Source organism: Pinus tabuliformis, chromosome 6, assembly GCF_031772625.1.
Source record: "Pinus tabuliformis cultivar Carrire ecotype Pingquan chromosome 6, CPIR1, whole genome shotgun sequence".
Lineage (NCBI taxonomy): Eukaryota > Viridiplantae > Streptophyta > Pinopsida > Pinales > Pinaceae > Pinus > Pinus tabuliformis.
Genome location: NC_142292.1, coordinates 352,108,570 through 352,121,982, shown reverse-complemented (window position 1 = coordinate 352,121,982; position 13,413 = coordinate 352,108,570). Strand labels below are relative to the sequence as shown.

Genomic DNA, 13,413 nt, shown 5'->3' with positions numbered 1-13,413 from the left:
AGTGCCAAAACTCCCCGAGTTACCTTCTTGAGCCAGGTAGGTTGGCCTACCTATCAAGGGTTGATTAGGAAATGGTTGATTGCTGCCATATGATTGACTCCAATTTGCAGCTTCCAACCATGGAGGTATTGAGTACCCATACCTCACATTTGCACTACTGACCCCTGCATTAAGTGGAGGTGTGTAATGAGCATACATAGAATTGACACCAACTCTGGTAGGAATAAGGCAAGTGGGTAAACCCTCAGTTTGATAGTGAGGCACTTGAATGTTTATGAGATCTTGGAATAATGGTGTATTATCTGCAATGGAGTCCAATGAGTTTGAAATAATCCTGATTTCATCAGCTATTCTTGTATCAATTTCAACCATATTGATCATCCGTTGTTCCTTTTCAAGCATTTGTTGTGCCTTTCTTTTTTCCTTTTCCTATCTTGCCATTTGTTTTTGTTGGTCCTTAACTTGCCTTGCTTTATCTCTTTCAATCCTTTCATCTGCTCGACATTGCACTGCAACAATCCTTGCTGCCTTCTTCTCCTTGACTAGATCCTTCTTTTTCTGTTTTAATTCTTGCATTTCAAATTTCTTTTTTTTTAGACTCAACTAATAGGTTTATATAGTCCTCTAAGGTGAGTAACTGTGAGCTTCGGCCCAGACGAAGACTACTCGGTGCACCTTGCTTTTTTTTCATTGATACTCTCTCTACTGGTAACTTTGGGAACCGACCAAGTGTCTTCTCCACCCCTCCCACCTGCATGTCATTGCTTGGTACTTCCCTTTCAGTATCCGATGGAACTTATTGAACTATATCATTATATTCATTTGATGCCTCATTATGTGCTTCATCTTCTTCCATTGATCTATTGTCCACAAAAAAATGAACAATTTCATTGTTCAATTCTGCTAGTTGTGAGGGCATGTTCATGCTTTGTTCATTGGTTGCTGAGACACTATGTGCATTCATATTAATCATTGCTTCTGCTAGCCATGAAGGTGGGGTTACTTGGCTTGGCAATGTCAATTGGTCATTTTCAACTGCATGTTCAGCAATGTCATTAACAATATTAGCAACAGGAGTTCCATGTTCTTGAGTTGGTGGAACGATCTCCATGTTACTATGAATTTGTTCATGGTTATATTGTGTTTCACATACAGTTTCATCATCTTCAGCATATAAGTGTCCTTGAGATAGGGAAATCATATTACCAGCTGCAACAACATCATCTTGGTCATCTACTTCTTGCACTTCAACACCTGTTTGGGCATTCCCTTCTTCTTGACCATCCACATGAAACACTTAGCTACAACCAGTATCATGCATAAGAGCATCATAGTTCAGTGTCCAGATTCTTGTCCTCCTAAAGCCAGCCTTTTAAAAGCTTTACTTGCAAGCTCTGCTAGCTCGAACCTTTTCACCTCAACCCCTGGATTCTTTGCCATCCATGCAGTGCACTCCAACCTGAAATAGTTCTTGAAAGGGCCAAACACACTAACATCAAGGGGTTGCAGTCTGTGAGTGGTATGAGCGGGCAATGTCAACAGGTCGATGCCTAAATTGTTTGCTTCCTCAATTGTTTGTACAGCCATGTGGCTCCCATGGCCATCTAATATCAATAGGTGTCTGTTATTAGGTGAGACGCCACCTGGTACTGATGTAGCAAAGTGAAAAAGCCAAATTAGAAACAGTTCTTTCGTCATCCATGCATGGGGATGTGCAGCCATGCATGCACCTGGTTCATAGTTCTGTATATAGTTTTTCAGTTGATTTTTACCTTTGAATAGATAAAATCCTGGGATTGAAATACCAATTGCATTGACACAACATAAAATAGCTATCCACTCCCGACTCTTAGGCAAAACCTTTGGCACATTTCGACTCCCTCTCTTGGCAATTACCCGCATGCCACAATTCCTCCTTGCCTGTAAACCTGTTTCATCACAATTCCATATATGGTCTACTCCATAAGAATGTTTATCGTAAGCACTAGAAAGTGTGTCATAGAACTTTTGCACAACTGCAGGGCGCAAATTTAATGCTATGTCTTTGTCAAGGCCCTTAGCAGTACGCAATACAAGTTCTGGATGGCTTTTTTTAAACCCAAACCACCATGGTTTACCAGGAAACCCATCTTTGAATGGGTTTGGCCTCCCTTGACAGATTTGAGCAACTGTGGATTTGAGTTGTATCAACTCTAGCCCATGTCCCAATTGGGCCATCTCTTTACACCACTCAACCACCTCGGCCTCCTCCTCCTCAGTCATAACTGTAAGAGGCCCTCTACGTTTTGTATGAGTCATTACATTTATCCAATAATGTATTGATGAGGGAGGAATACCATGTTTTTTTGCAGATGCCCAAACTGAGTATCCATTAAACTCTATGTCATCAATTGAAACTAACATTTGTTCTTTTGTCCATCCTCTTGTAGCACTGATATTTTTAGTTGAACTTGTCCCTTGGACTATTGTTGACGGTGGTTCATTGGCTGATGGTGTGTTAACATCAGTTTCCATCACATGGTCATCCTCAACAATGTTCCCTGGTGCATTGTTGACATTGACATCAGTTGTCCTGTCCTCATCAGACGATGTGCATCATAGCTGCGCACCCCTTTCCACTCTCCTACCACTTCTCCTTGTACGAGCAACATAACTTCCTTTTGCCATAGATGCAACAACCTGTAAAATTATTGCATGCATTTAGACATTAGAATATTTGTAAATTATGCTTTCATACAAGGCAAAAATACTTCTGCTTTATTACAGGAAATTATCAACATGTATGTTAGTATCCTTGAAAAATCAAATATACAAAATCATTTTGTTGTATGTCTTCAAAATTATCAGTGATTGTTGTTTTGATAACTTGTCTTTACACTTAAAATACCATGACTGTATTGATTGGTTTTGTTATGCATTTCCCAACAGAGCTCTTGTTCGGTTTGACTACTTAAAATATTGTTTTGTTGTTTTGTTGTTTTCTGTAAGTGATTGGCTGACATTGGAATATGTATTATTACAAAAGTCGAAGATTACAAATAGAGTTCATGCCTCAACATCCCTTTCTCCAAACCTGTCCTTTGACCACATCCCTACGTTTCCACTGCAGTGATGTAACTGGATGGAAATGGAAGAAAACTTAGATTTTTAGTAACAGCCAAATAGGCAACCAAAAGCCAAATTATCTTGAGTTTCTAGCTTAGTCGATTTTGATTATTACATTCTGAGTCTCTCCATTGACCTTTGTTCACCTATTTACACAGTGTTTTAGCTAAGGCATAAGCAAGAGAAATGTGCACATATATTTTGTTTCACTCTGTCTCATATCATTTTCTAGTGATATAACACATGCTAGCATCATTAGAACCATGGCTATGGCCAAGGAAGAAGTTCCTTCACATTCAGTTACTCTATTGATCACAACTTGTGATGTTTTGGTTATCGGTAGTTATGTGCATAAAAAGCCTTGAATCCATGCTTTCATCATGTAGAGAAAGAAATGCTCGATAATGGGGTAACTGAAATAAAGGAAAAGTTGGATCATGTTTCCAAGAAATATTCTCAATTATAATATTTCATAGATTTGACTTCCAAAAAATCGAATTGCATTACTTCGTAGTCTCTCATTGCAAATTACAACTTTCTTTTGCCTCAGAAGATGGGCAGAAAGCTAGGAATAAGCAGGACAAAAAGCCAAGGAAAAGAGGAAGGTCTGTGACCAAAAAGCGAAAATATCCAAAGCTAGACAAACTTGATCCATGTAGCACAAAAACAAAACGATAGTCAGCACCCATAATTTGCATGACACACATAACATTGGTTTCCAGGTGATAGATCAAGATTAAAGTAAAATCTTGTCCTAGGTCATTTGGAGGATAGGCAACCAAAAGCCAAATTATCTTCAGTTTCTAGCTTAGTCGATTTTGATTATTACATTCTGAGTCTCTCCATTGACCTTTGTTCACCTATTTACACAGTGTTTTAGCTAAGGCATAAGCAAGAGAAATGTGCACATATATTTTGTTTCACTCTGTCTCGTATCATTTGCTAGTGATATTGCACATGCTAGCATCATTAGAACCATGGCTATGGCCAAGGAAGAAGTTCCTTCACATTCAGTTACTCTATTGATCACAACTTGTGATGTTTTGGTTATTGGTAGTTATGTGCATAAAAATCCTTGAATCCATGCTTTCATCATGTAGAGAAAGAAATGCTCGATAATGGGGTAACTGAAATAAAGGAAAAGTTGGATCATGTTTCCAAGAAATCTTCTCAATTATAATATTTCATAGATTTGACTTCCAAAAAATCGAATTGCATTACTTCGTAGTCTCTCATTGCAAATTACAACTTTCTTTTGCCTCAGAAGATGGGCAGAAAGCTAGGAATAAGTAGGACAAAAAGCCAAGGAAAAGAGGAAGGCTTGTGACCAAAAAGCGAAAATATCCAAAGCTAGACAAACTTGATCCATGTAGCACAAAAACAAAATGATAGTCAGCACCCATAATTTGCATGACACACATAACATTGGTTTCCAGGTGATAGATCAAGATTAAAGTAAAATCTTGTCCTAGGTCATTTGGAGGATAGGCAACCAAAAGCCAAATTATCTTGAGTTTCTAGCTTAGTCGATTTTGATTATTACATTCTGAGTCTCTCCATTGACCTTTGTTCACCTATTTACACAGTGTTTTAGCTAAGGCATAAGCAAGAGAAATGTGCACATATATTTTGTTTCACTCTGTCTCGTATCATTTGCTAGTGATATTGCACATGCTAGCATCATTAGAACCATGGCTATGGCCAAGGAAGAAGTTCCTTCACATTTAGTTACTCTATTGATCACAACTTGTGATGTTTTGGTTATCGGTAGTTATGTGCTTAAAAAGCCTTGAATCCATGCTTTCGTCATGTAGAGAAAGAAATGCTCGATAATGGGGTAACTGAAATAAAGGAAAAGTTGGATCATGTTTCCAAGAAATCTTCTCAATTATAATATTTCGTAGATTTGACTTCCAAAAAATTGAATTGCATTACTTCGTAGTCTCTCATTGCAAATTACAACTTTGTTTTGCCTCATGAAGATGGGTAGAAAGCTAGGAATAAGTAGGACAAAAAGCCAAGGAAAAGAGGAAGGCCTATGACCAAAAAGCGAAAATATCCAAAGCTAGACAAACTTGATCCATGTAGTACAAGAACAAAACGATAGTCAACACCCATAATTTGCATGACACACATAACATTGGTTTCCAGGTGATAGATCAAGATTAAAGTAAAATCTTGTCCTATAAGAATGTTTTTGACATCCTTGGATTAAGCAAATAACGCCTTCAATTATATAAATCACAAAAACGAATATATAGAACGTGTTCAAGAAATATACATTGGATGGATTGGGGAACTTTTAAGATAACCTACAACAGTAACTATTTTCAAGAGCTTTATGATCTGGTGGTGGAGTTAATAAAATGTGGTCATGCATATGTTGATCATCAAACCAAGAGAAGTAAAGGAGTATAGAGAGGAAAAGATAAATTCTCCATGGAGAAATTGACCTATTGCAAAGTCTTTAATGTTGTTTTATGAAATCTAAGTACTCTATTTTCCTTACTGTATGTTTTCCTTACTGTATGTTTTCATCTAAATGGACAACAATATTTTCCTTACTGTATGTTTTCATCTTATAACTCAGTTCCCCTTAACAGTCTTTTCGTTACTGTCTATTTTTGTCATATCCTTGTGGTTATATCTTGGTGCTCCTTAACAGTATTTCCCTTCCAGTCTGTTTTCGTCTGATCCTCCAGGTTATATGTCGGTTCTTCTTAAGTAGTAGTCATTTGATTATGCTTTTCAATAAATCTTGTCGGGCACATCAATACGTTTATAAGTATGAACATAGAAATAGAAATAGGTGAATTGTGAAATAGAACTGTAGGCTGTGTGTTTATTTTCATGAAAGTGAAACTGAATATGTAAGAAGGTGAATTGTGAAATAGAACTGTAGGCTGTGTGTTGATTTTCATGAAAGTGAAACTGAATCTGTAAGAATTGAAACTGTAAGAACTATGATAAATGAAAACATAACTGTAAGAAGAATGTGTTGTAATTGATATAACTAACTTGGATATACTAGCAACTATTTTGTGATGTTGTCTTCAAGTTTGCTAAATAGTTTGAAAGCATAAGATGCAACTTCAACAGTGGTTGAACTTATTTTATAGTTTTTGGCACTTGAATTTAATTGGTGGACATGGATGGACATGGATTGCAATGGCTTCATTTTGAATGTGTGGTTTGGATTTAATTTGATGTGATCTAATGGTTGGGAATTTGTTATTTGTTGATCCATGTGCTTTGATTTGTTTTAATGAGAAATAGAGTGAGTTGGGTGTCATTTATTGCAGTTATTGGGTTTGGGTGTCATTTATTGAACAAAGTGGGTTTAAATGTTATTGGATTAGGTGTCATTTATTGAACATAAGGGGTTTAGTTGTTGAATAGCACAGTAGTTATGGCTGACATACATTCCCTTTTATTATGTGCAGGTATGGATATTTATTTGGGATACAAAGCTTCAGTTCTGATGAGTGGGGGTTGAAGTGACTGCTACTTTGTACTTCTGGAATAGACCATTTTGGAAGCATTTATGGTTTTATCTGTTTTCTAGTTGGGTCAATATGGTTTGCACTCTTAAGTATTAAGATACTATTTATGGACAGTTGTGGGCCCAGTCAATGTATGGGGAAATTTTGGACATAAATTAATACTTATTTATACTTAATGTTATTTATCTTTGTTTAAATATTGGTTGCAAAAGTCTCAATTTCTGGTGGTTTGGTGGGACCAGTACTATATCAATTACTGGTCCCTGCACAACATTAGGAATCTCTCCCTTATGGAAGATGGATTACATCTTAAAAAGAAAATTTGGATGAAGCAAAATAAAAAGTGGTTGAGTAAGTGGAATATCAAGGTGCATGAATGCCCTAGCACCAATGAGGAAATAAAAAAAATTGTGATGGAAAAATTTAGCACTACCATGTGGAACAATCACAATAGGCGTAAAAAAAAAATACTACATCAAAGAGTTCAATCCAACTTGTGACCATAGTGAGAAAACATATTTAGGAGCAGCTATTAAAGGAAAAGCAAGGGTGCTAGTGGCACAATTGAGGAGAGTGTCACATCATATTGGATGTGAGACTGGTAGGTGGAAGAACCCCAAGGAAGTTTGGGAAGAGAGAACTTGCATTTTCTGCGATAAGGGTGTGGTGGAGATGGAATGGCACTTTGTCATGGAGTGTGCAACATATAAGGATATCCACATTCAATATGAAAACAATCTAAATGTTGACAACATGCACCATCTATTTGACAAAGATAAGATTAATCAGATTGCTAACCTTCTAGTCAAGACTCATAGCCGAAGATCCGACATCGAAAGGAATATGAAGATGAGTTAAGGTTGTTATTCTCTGGGTCCCTTAGGCTTCTCAGCCTCGTGGACGTCATTAAAATCATTCATTCATTCAGTCACTTCTGACACTGGTATAAAGGACAAAGTTAGAAAACTTTTGGGATTGAATGATGGCCCAAAAATTCCTGCAATGTTCTCAATTTGGGGTGGCTAGGGTTGGACTAAAAATGACCCTATAATTCCTGCATCCTTCTTGGTTTGGGGTGGCTAAGGTTGGGTTAAAAATGACCCCACAATTCCTGCATACTTCTCAATTTCGGTTAGACTAAAAATGACCCCACAATTCCTGCATCCTTCTCGATTTGGGATGGCTAGGGTTGGACTAAAAATGACCCCACAATTCCAGCATCCTTCTCGATTTGGTATGCCTAGGATTGGACAAAAAAATGCTCTCTCCCAAGTAAGCTTTAAAACTGGTGCTTCTATGCACGTTTTTCCTTTCTTTAGCCATCAAATATTGGTTATTTCAAAATAAACATGTAATCCTTGTATAGCTAATAATTTTAAAGAATGTCATAATGAGGGGTGTATAAAAAATGGAAAGTTTCAAATTTGTACACACACACACACACAAAGATATATATATAAACACCTTCATCTTTGTCCTATGTAGAATTTGCATACAGATTTTTCGGGTACTGGCCGCTCTTCATTATCATAAAGACTCTTAATGTAGATGAATCCAGAGCACAGAGAAAACAAGGACAAATGAGGACAAGCTCTCCATGATGATTTCAACAATGTAGAGGTTGGTGGAATCGAGGATGAATAAACTACAGTAATCAGAAGAAAATGCTGAGGAAAGTGATGAAAAATACTTGGTATTTTTGGATTTGCTGCTTCATTGCCACTTGTACACTATGGTCATTCAAAGCACAGAATTGATGAGAGACAAGTCGGACCTCGCATTTACCGTTAACTACCATCCAGGAATAGTTCACTTTTGACATAGATATTTCCCAAATCTCTGTTTTGTGCGTGAGTATCAATCGCATGCCCTCATGTCAACACCCCAGCCATTTCAAGAAACAAAGCTTGGTTCGTGGACACTGTACACTTCGGAGCTGAGGCCATTGTCACCCCCCAATGACCAACTCCTATACAAATTGTGCCTATTCAGGGTCTCCACTGGTTTTTTCTCACATAAGTTTTTCATGAATTTCCCACACAATTTTAGTGTATTTGTCGGAAAATACTTTCCCACACAAAATTTCAGTGTATTTGTAGGAAAATTTCCCAACACAAATTAATCTTTGAAGGAGAAGTCTAACCATTTTACAACTTGGGCTTTCTTTGACCACCATTATTAGAGGAATTCTACTATATAAATTTTTAATAGAATTTTTTCATTTTGTTATATGATTTTTTGAATTAATCGGGGAAAGAAAGTTTAAATTTAATACAATTGATGTTTATATAATTTCATTCTATTATATTTGGATGTTTAATCTTTGATGGAAAATTCTAATTATTTGCTTGAGGGAAATGTTTTTTCTTGGGAAATTACGCTATAGATGCCATAATATTTAATGTTTTTTTTATAGTCTTTTCTCACATATATAGACCATATCTATAATAGCATATTTGCATATGCTATATCTATATCTGATGTTTTTTTATAGTCTTTTCTCACATATATAGACCATATCTATAATAGCATATTTGCATATGCGAAAAACAGGTGTATAAGTGAACGAATAGCTTGTACCAATATGGAAAAATAAGAAAATTGGAGCTTAATATTTTGAATGTGTTATGCCATGAACTCACTCTTTGCAAAAGTTATTACATTTTGTAGCTTATTAATGATTATAAATTTTCACTTTTGGACTCAATGCAGCCAACAAACATTCCAGACCAGACATGTTTGATGAAAATGTTGAATATGCGAAGATATTTTAGATATGTAGTTTGTCCTTGTTTTTTTATTTTTATATATATTTTTATTTTGGCGATTACTTTTTATATATCTATATATCCAAAATTTAATTTCTTTATATGATGATATTGAATGTATCTTTTAAACATTTATATAGTTCATACATATTAAATTTTATTGTCTAATTTAGTTGCAACAATATTTACAATCATTATTTTCATATAAGAACAATTATGAATATAATTTACAGAAATTAGAATAAATTGGTAAAAATAAATATTAAAAATCATGTAAAAAATACTTTAAAACCAGTGAAATTGCTGCCAAGTATCTTTCTCACCGCCTAAAAAAATACTTCATCATTTCATAAATCAATGTTGTTCATTAAAAATGAAAATACACTGGATTCCAATCCAGTAAAGATTATAAATATTTTAAAACATATATATATAATTTTAATATTAATATTATTAAAGTTTTAAAATTATGTTGAAGGAAAGTCAACAAATCTTTGTCAAACTGGTGGTCTCTCATTACCCCTGCCACTTATGCTTCAATAGGTATTCTTATGGTATTTTTTTCCAAAGTTTTGCTGTTTTGTCATTATATATATATTATCCTTTATCATGGTTTTCTCACATTTTGAATATATATATATCTATATATATATATATAAAATATGGTTTTCTCACATTGTCGTCAAAAATCTTATTTGATGTTATGATTTTTTTTAAAATTTAATCAAAGCTCTAGCTAGATTTATAAAGAAAAATAACTTAAAAACATATTATTAAATTTATAAAAATAAACTATTTTATTATAAACACTGTTTAATTGTTTTCTATTTAATTTTTTTAATTTAAATTTAATAATATTTTTTTGGGAGAATGTAATTTATTGTTATTTAAATTATATATTTAAATAAAATGAATTTAATACTTAAAAAAAATGGGACACTCAAATTGTGCTAATTATACATTTCTAACTTGTAATTTCAATAAATACGTACTAGCAATTACACCTGATGTTGCAAAGGAAACGTCGTAAGGCGGTATAATAGGTATAGTAGTAAAGAAGAATGGAAACTGTGGACAAGGCCATGCATATAACTAGAGGATATGGCATTGGTGGTGGAAATCAAGAAATCTCCAATGTTGTTTATGTTTTTTATTGTACAGAAATTTACTATATGAAAATGCTGGAGGCAAATCTAGTACTAGACACATCAGGGTTATCATTGAAATATTGCATATTTCTTGTTTGAACTCTGGATCCTAAACAACTTCCCTTAGATTCAATTCATCTACCTTGGTAACAGCTACTAGACAACCCTTTTAGACATCAAGCATCGCTCAAGCTATAGAACCAAAACTTACTCGGCTCATGCGACAAACTCTGTCCATTTGCTCCATTTTCAATCAAACAAAACTTTATTCTTGAATGAATAAATGTAGAATTATAGGCTTCGAAATCCATTTTGGAAAGATTTATGTTTCATCCTGGCAACAATATCTACAAGGATGGGAGTGTAAGGACTGGTTAGTAATGCCATAGCATAGATTGAAATTTCAACTGGTATATTTGGTGTCACAAATTAAGTCTTCTGTTCTGTCCAATCACAGTTGTCTAGAATTTTTCCATAATTTTTCCAGACCCTTTTCCAATTATCTTCCCAAAAGATCCCTTGGCTGAGATTCCTTTGAAACTATTGCTCCCCTCACTGAAACTCTTAGATTGTCTTTGGGAGGGACAACCACTAGTTGTGCTATGCTACTGCGACAGAAAGGGCAAGCTGGAGGAGGATAATATGTTGTGGTAAGATTAGGTTTATTGTGACAACATAGTGTTAGAGTGCAGAGGGCAAACATCTGATGCCCACAATTCTGAACTTCAACGGTACAAAATTGATTAAAGAAAATGCAACAAACCTCATATTCACTAGCATCAGAAAAATTATCTTCAATGTCGTCTTCTTGATAAGTGGAAGAAGACACTGAAGAGGCAGCTCCAAACAAAATGCTTTTCTCCCTGGCTCGATTGGCCTCCATAAGGGCCTTTTCTAACAAGAGCTTAGCCTTTGGATTTAGTTGATTATGAATTTCCACGGTGTAGGCCAAACTAATGGTTTTGCGGAACTGAGATTAAGTAAGGCTGCACAAGAAGAGTGTTTGTACTTAAGAGCTACCGCATATGGGATGCATCTAGACACATCTCGCTAAATGTAGTCAACACCCCAAGCCAACAATTCTCGCACAGAATCCAAGCAGCCTCCTTGAGCAGGAAGGTGCAGAGGCGTGATGCCTGGTCATCCATGAGCTCCAATGGCTGCACAAACTAAAGCCCCATTTCTCAACAAAAAATTAACAACCCCTGCATGTTTCATTCGGGTCGCAAGGTGTAATGAAGTGGATCCAACCCCATCTCTCATGTCTACAAACCAAGCAAATCCCTAAGAGTCTGCAACGTGAGTAGACTGGGTAGTTGAGAGAATGGCTTCCCAAGAAATTAGTGTGCCCATAGTTTGCAGCACAGTGCAAGCAAGTTCTCCAATGTAATGAGTCAAATAGAAGTATGTTTGCACCAGCTTGCAATAGCCTCTCAATGCAGGAAACCTTCCCATACATGGTGACCATCATCAGAGGAGTCTGTTTGTTGCAACTTAGGGCATCAAGATGCAAATTCCGGTCCAACAGATATGACAGGACATCAATCTGGTCATTTGCAGTAGTAATATGCAATGGATACATATTTTCATAGACTGTGGTCTCTGAGATCAAATGGGCCTCTCGCTCAAGAGTAGCCTCCTCCCTTTGCAAATCCCCTTGTTAGACAGCATAGAAGAAGGCATGTCCATTGGAGACACTGCAGCTCAGATCCTGACCCATTTATTACCAAATCTTGCCCGTTGAATCCGCAATGCCCTGAGCCCCTTATCAACACCTCTCAAGCATTTGAATCCCAGAAAATCTAACTTGGGACTCTTGAAACCAATCGTGTAATCAATCAATCAATCAGTGAATCCCATCTTTGTTGCATCAGCAAAAGATAGATCCACTAAAAGAACAAATACCCAACTACAACAGGTTTCTAAACAAGCATAAAAAATGATACTATCTATCTGCCAAGTTCCATGTACAAATAGTTTGAGATCCACTTACGACTAGAAAGAAATCCAAAGTAGTATGGATTATTTTAAGTTCAAAGGTCTCATGAGATACTATACTACAAATTCCATTATTCTTTTGTCAAAATGCAAACCTCTATAAACGATGTAACCAGTCAAAATACTAACTAGTTAAAAATAGAAAATTGAAAATTAACGTGCACATGATGTAGAATACCAGCTCCTATGTAGAATGAATTTAGGTAAATTTTCACCAAGAAATCATGCCACAAAATTAATTATTGTCGAGAATACAATGAGGATCAAAGAATTAAAGGGAGCTTTGTCTCTATTTCATTTCCCAGGTCCTAATGCAACTTCATAACTAAATTGGAAAACGAGAGTAAAAATAGCTTTAGATGCAACACAAGGTAGTTTTTTCATGTCCTCTTTTCTGTGATGTACTTTATAAAAATTTAAACGTCGATAGATGTCTACTCTATGCTTCAAAAGGAAAATGACATATTCTTCATGCAATTTCTTATGTAGATTTCTACTTTTATCTCTTAAAGGGAATTATTGCATAACAATATCTCCATTTTTATTCAAAGGATTGGAATACATGCACACAGATTGTACCCCGAAGATTATTCATGAGGATGTGAAAACAACGAACATTCTTTTAGACAACTATTTAAAAGGAAACCTTGGTGACTTTGGTCTTTCAAAGGTATGGATTAATGAGGAGGATGGGGAGCCTTCTCATGTTACCACTATAGTGATAGGAACTGCAGGATACCTTGATATAGAGTATATCATACACATAACTTGTACCCTCTTTACAATAATAGTGATGGTGAAGGAATTGTATTTGTTGTAGAATTTGACTTTTCATTTTTCTTGCCATTCTTAGCTCATATTTTCTTTCGGTTTTGTTTAACAGGTATTTTA

General features: G+C 35.5%; 1 pseudogene; it reads right to left on the bottom strand.

The window, feature by feature from the left end:
• Positions 1-10,985: 10,985 nt before the first annotated feature.
• Positions 10,986-12,244, bottom strand: LOC149258753 (putative E3 ubiquitin-protein ligase XBAT31 pseudogene; annotated as a pseudogene).
• Between the last annotated feature and the right edge of the window lie 1,169 nt (positions 12,245-13,413).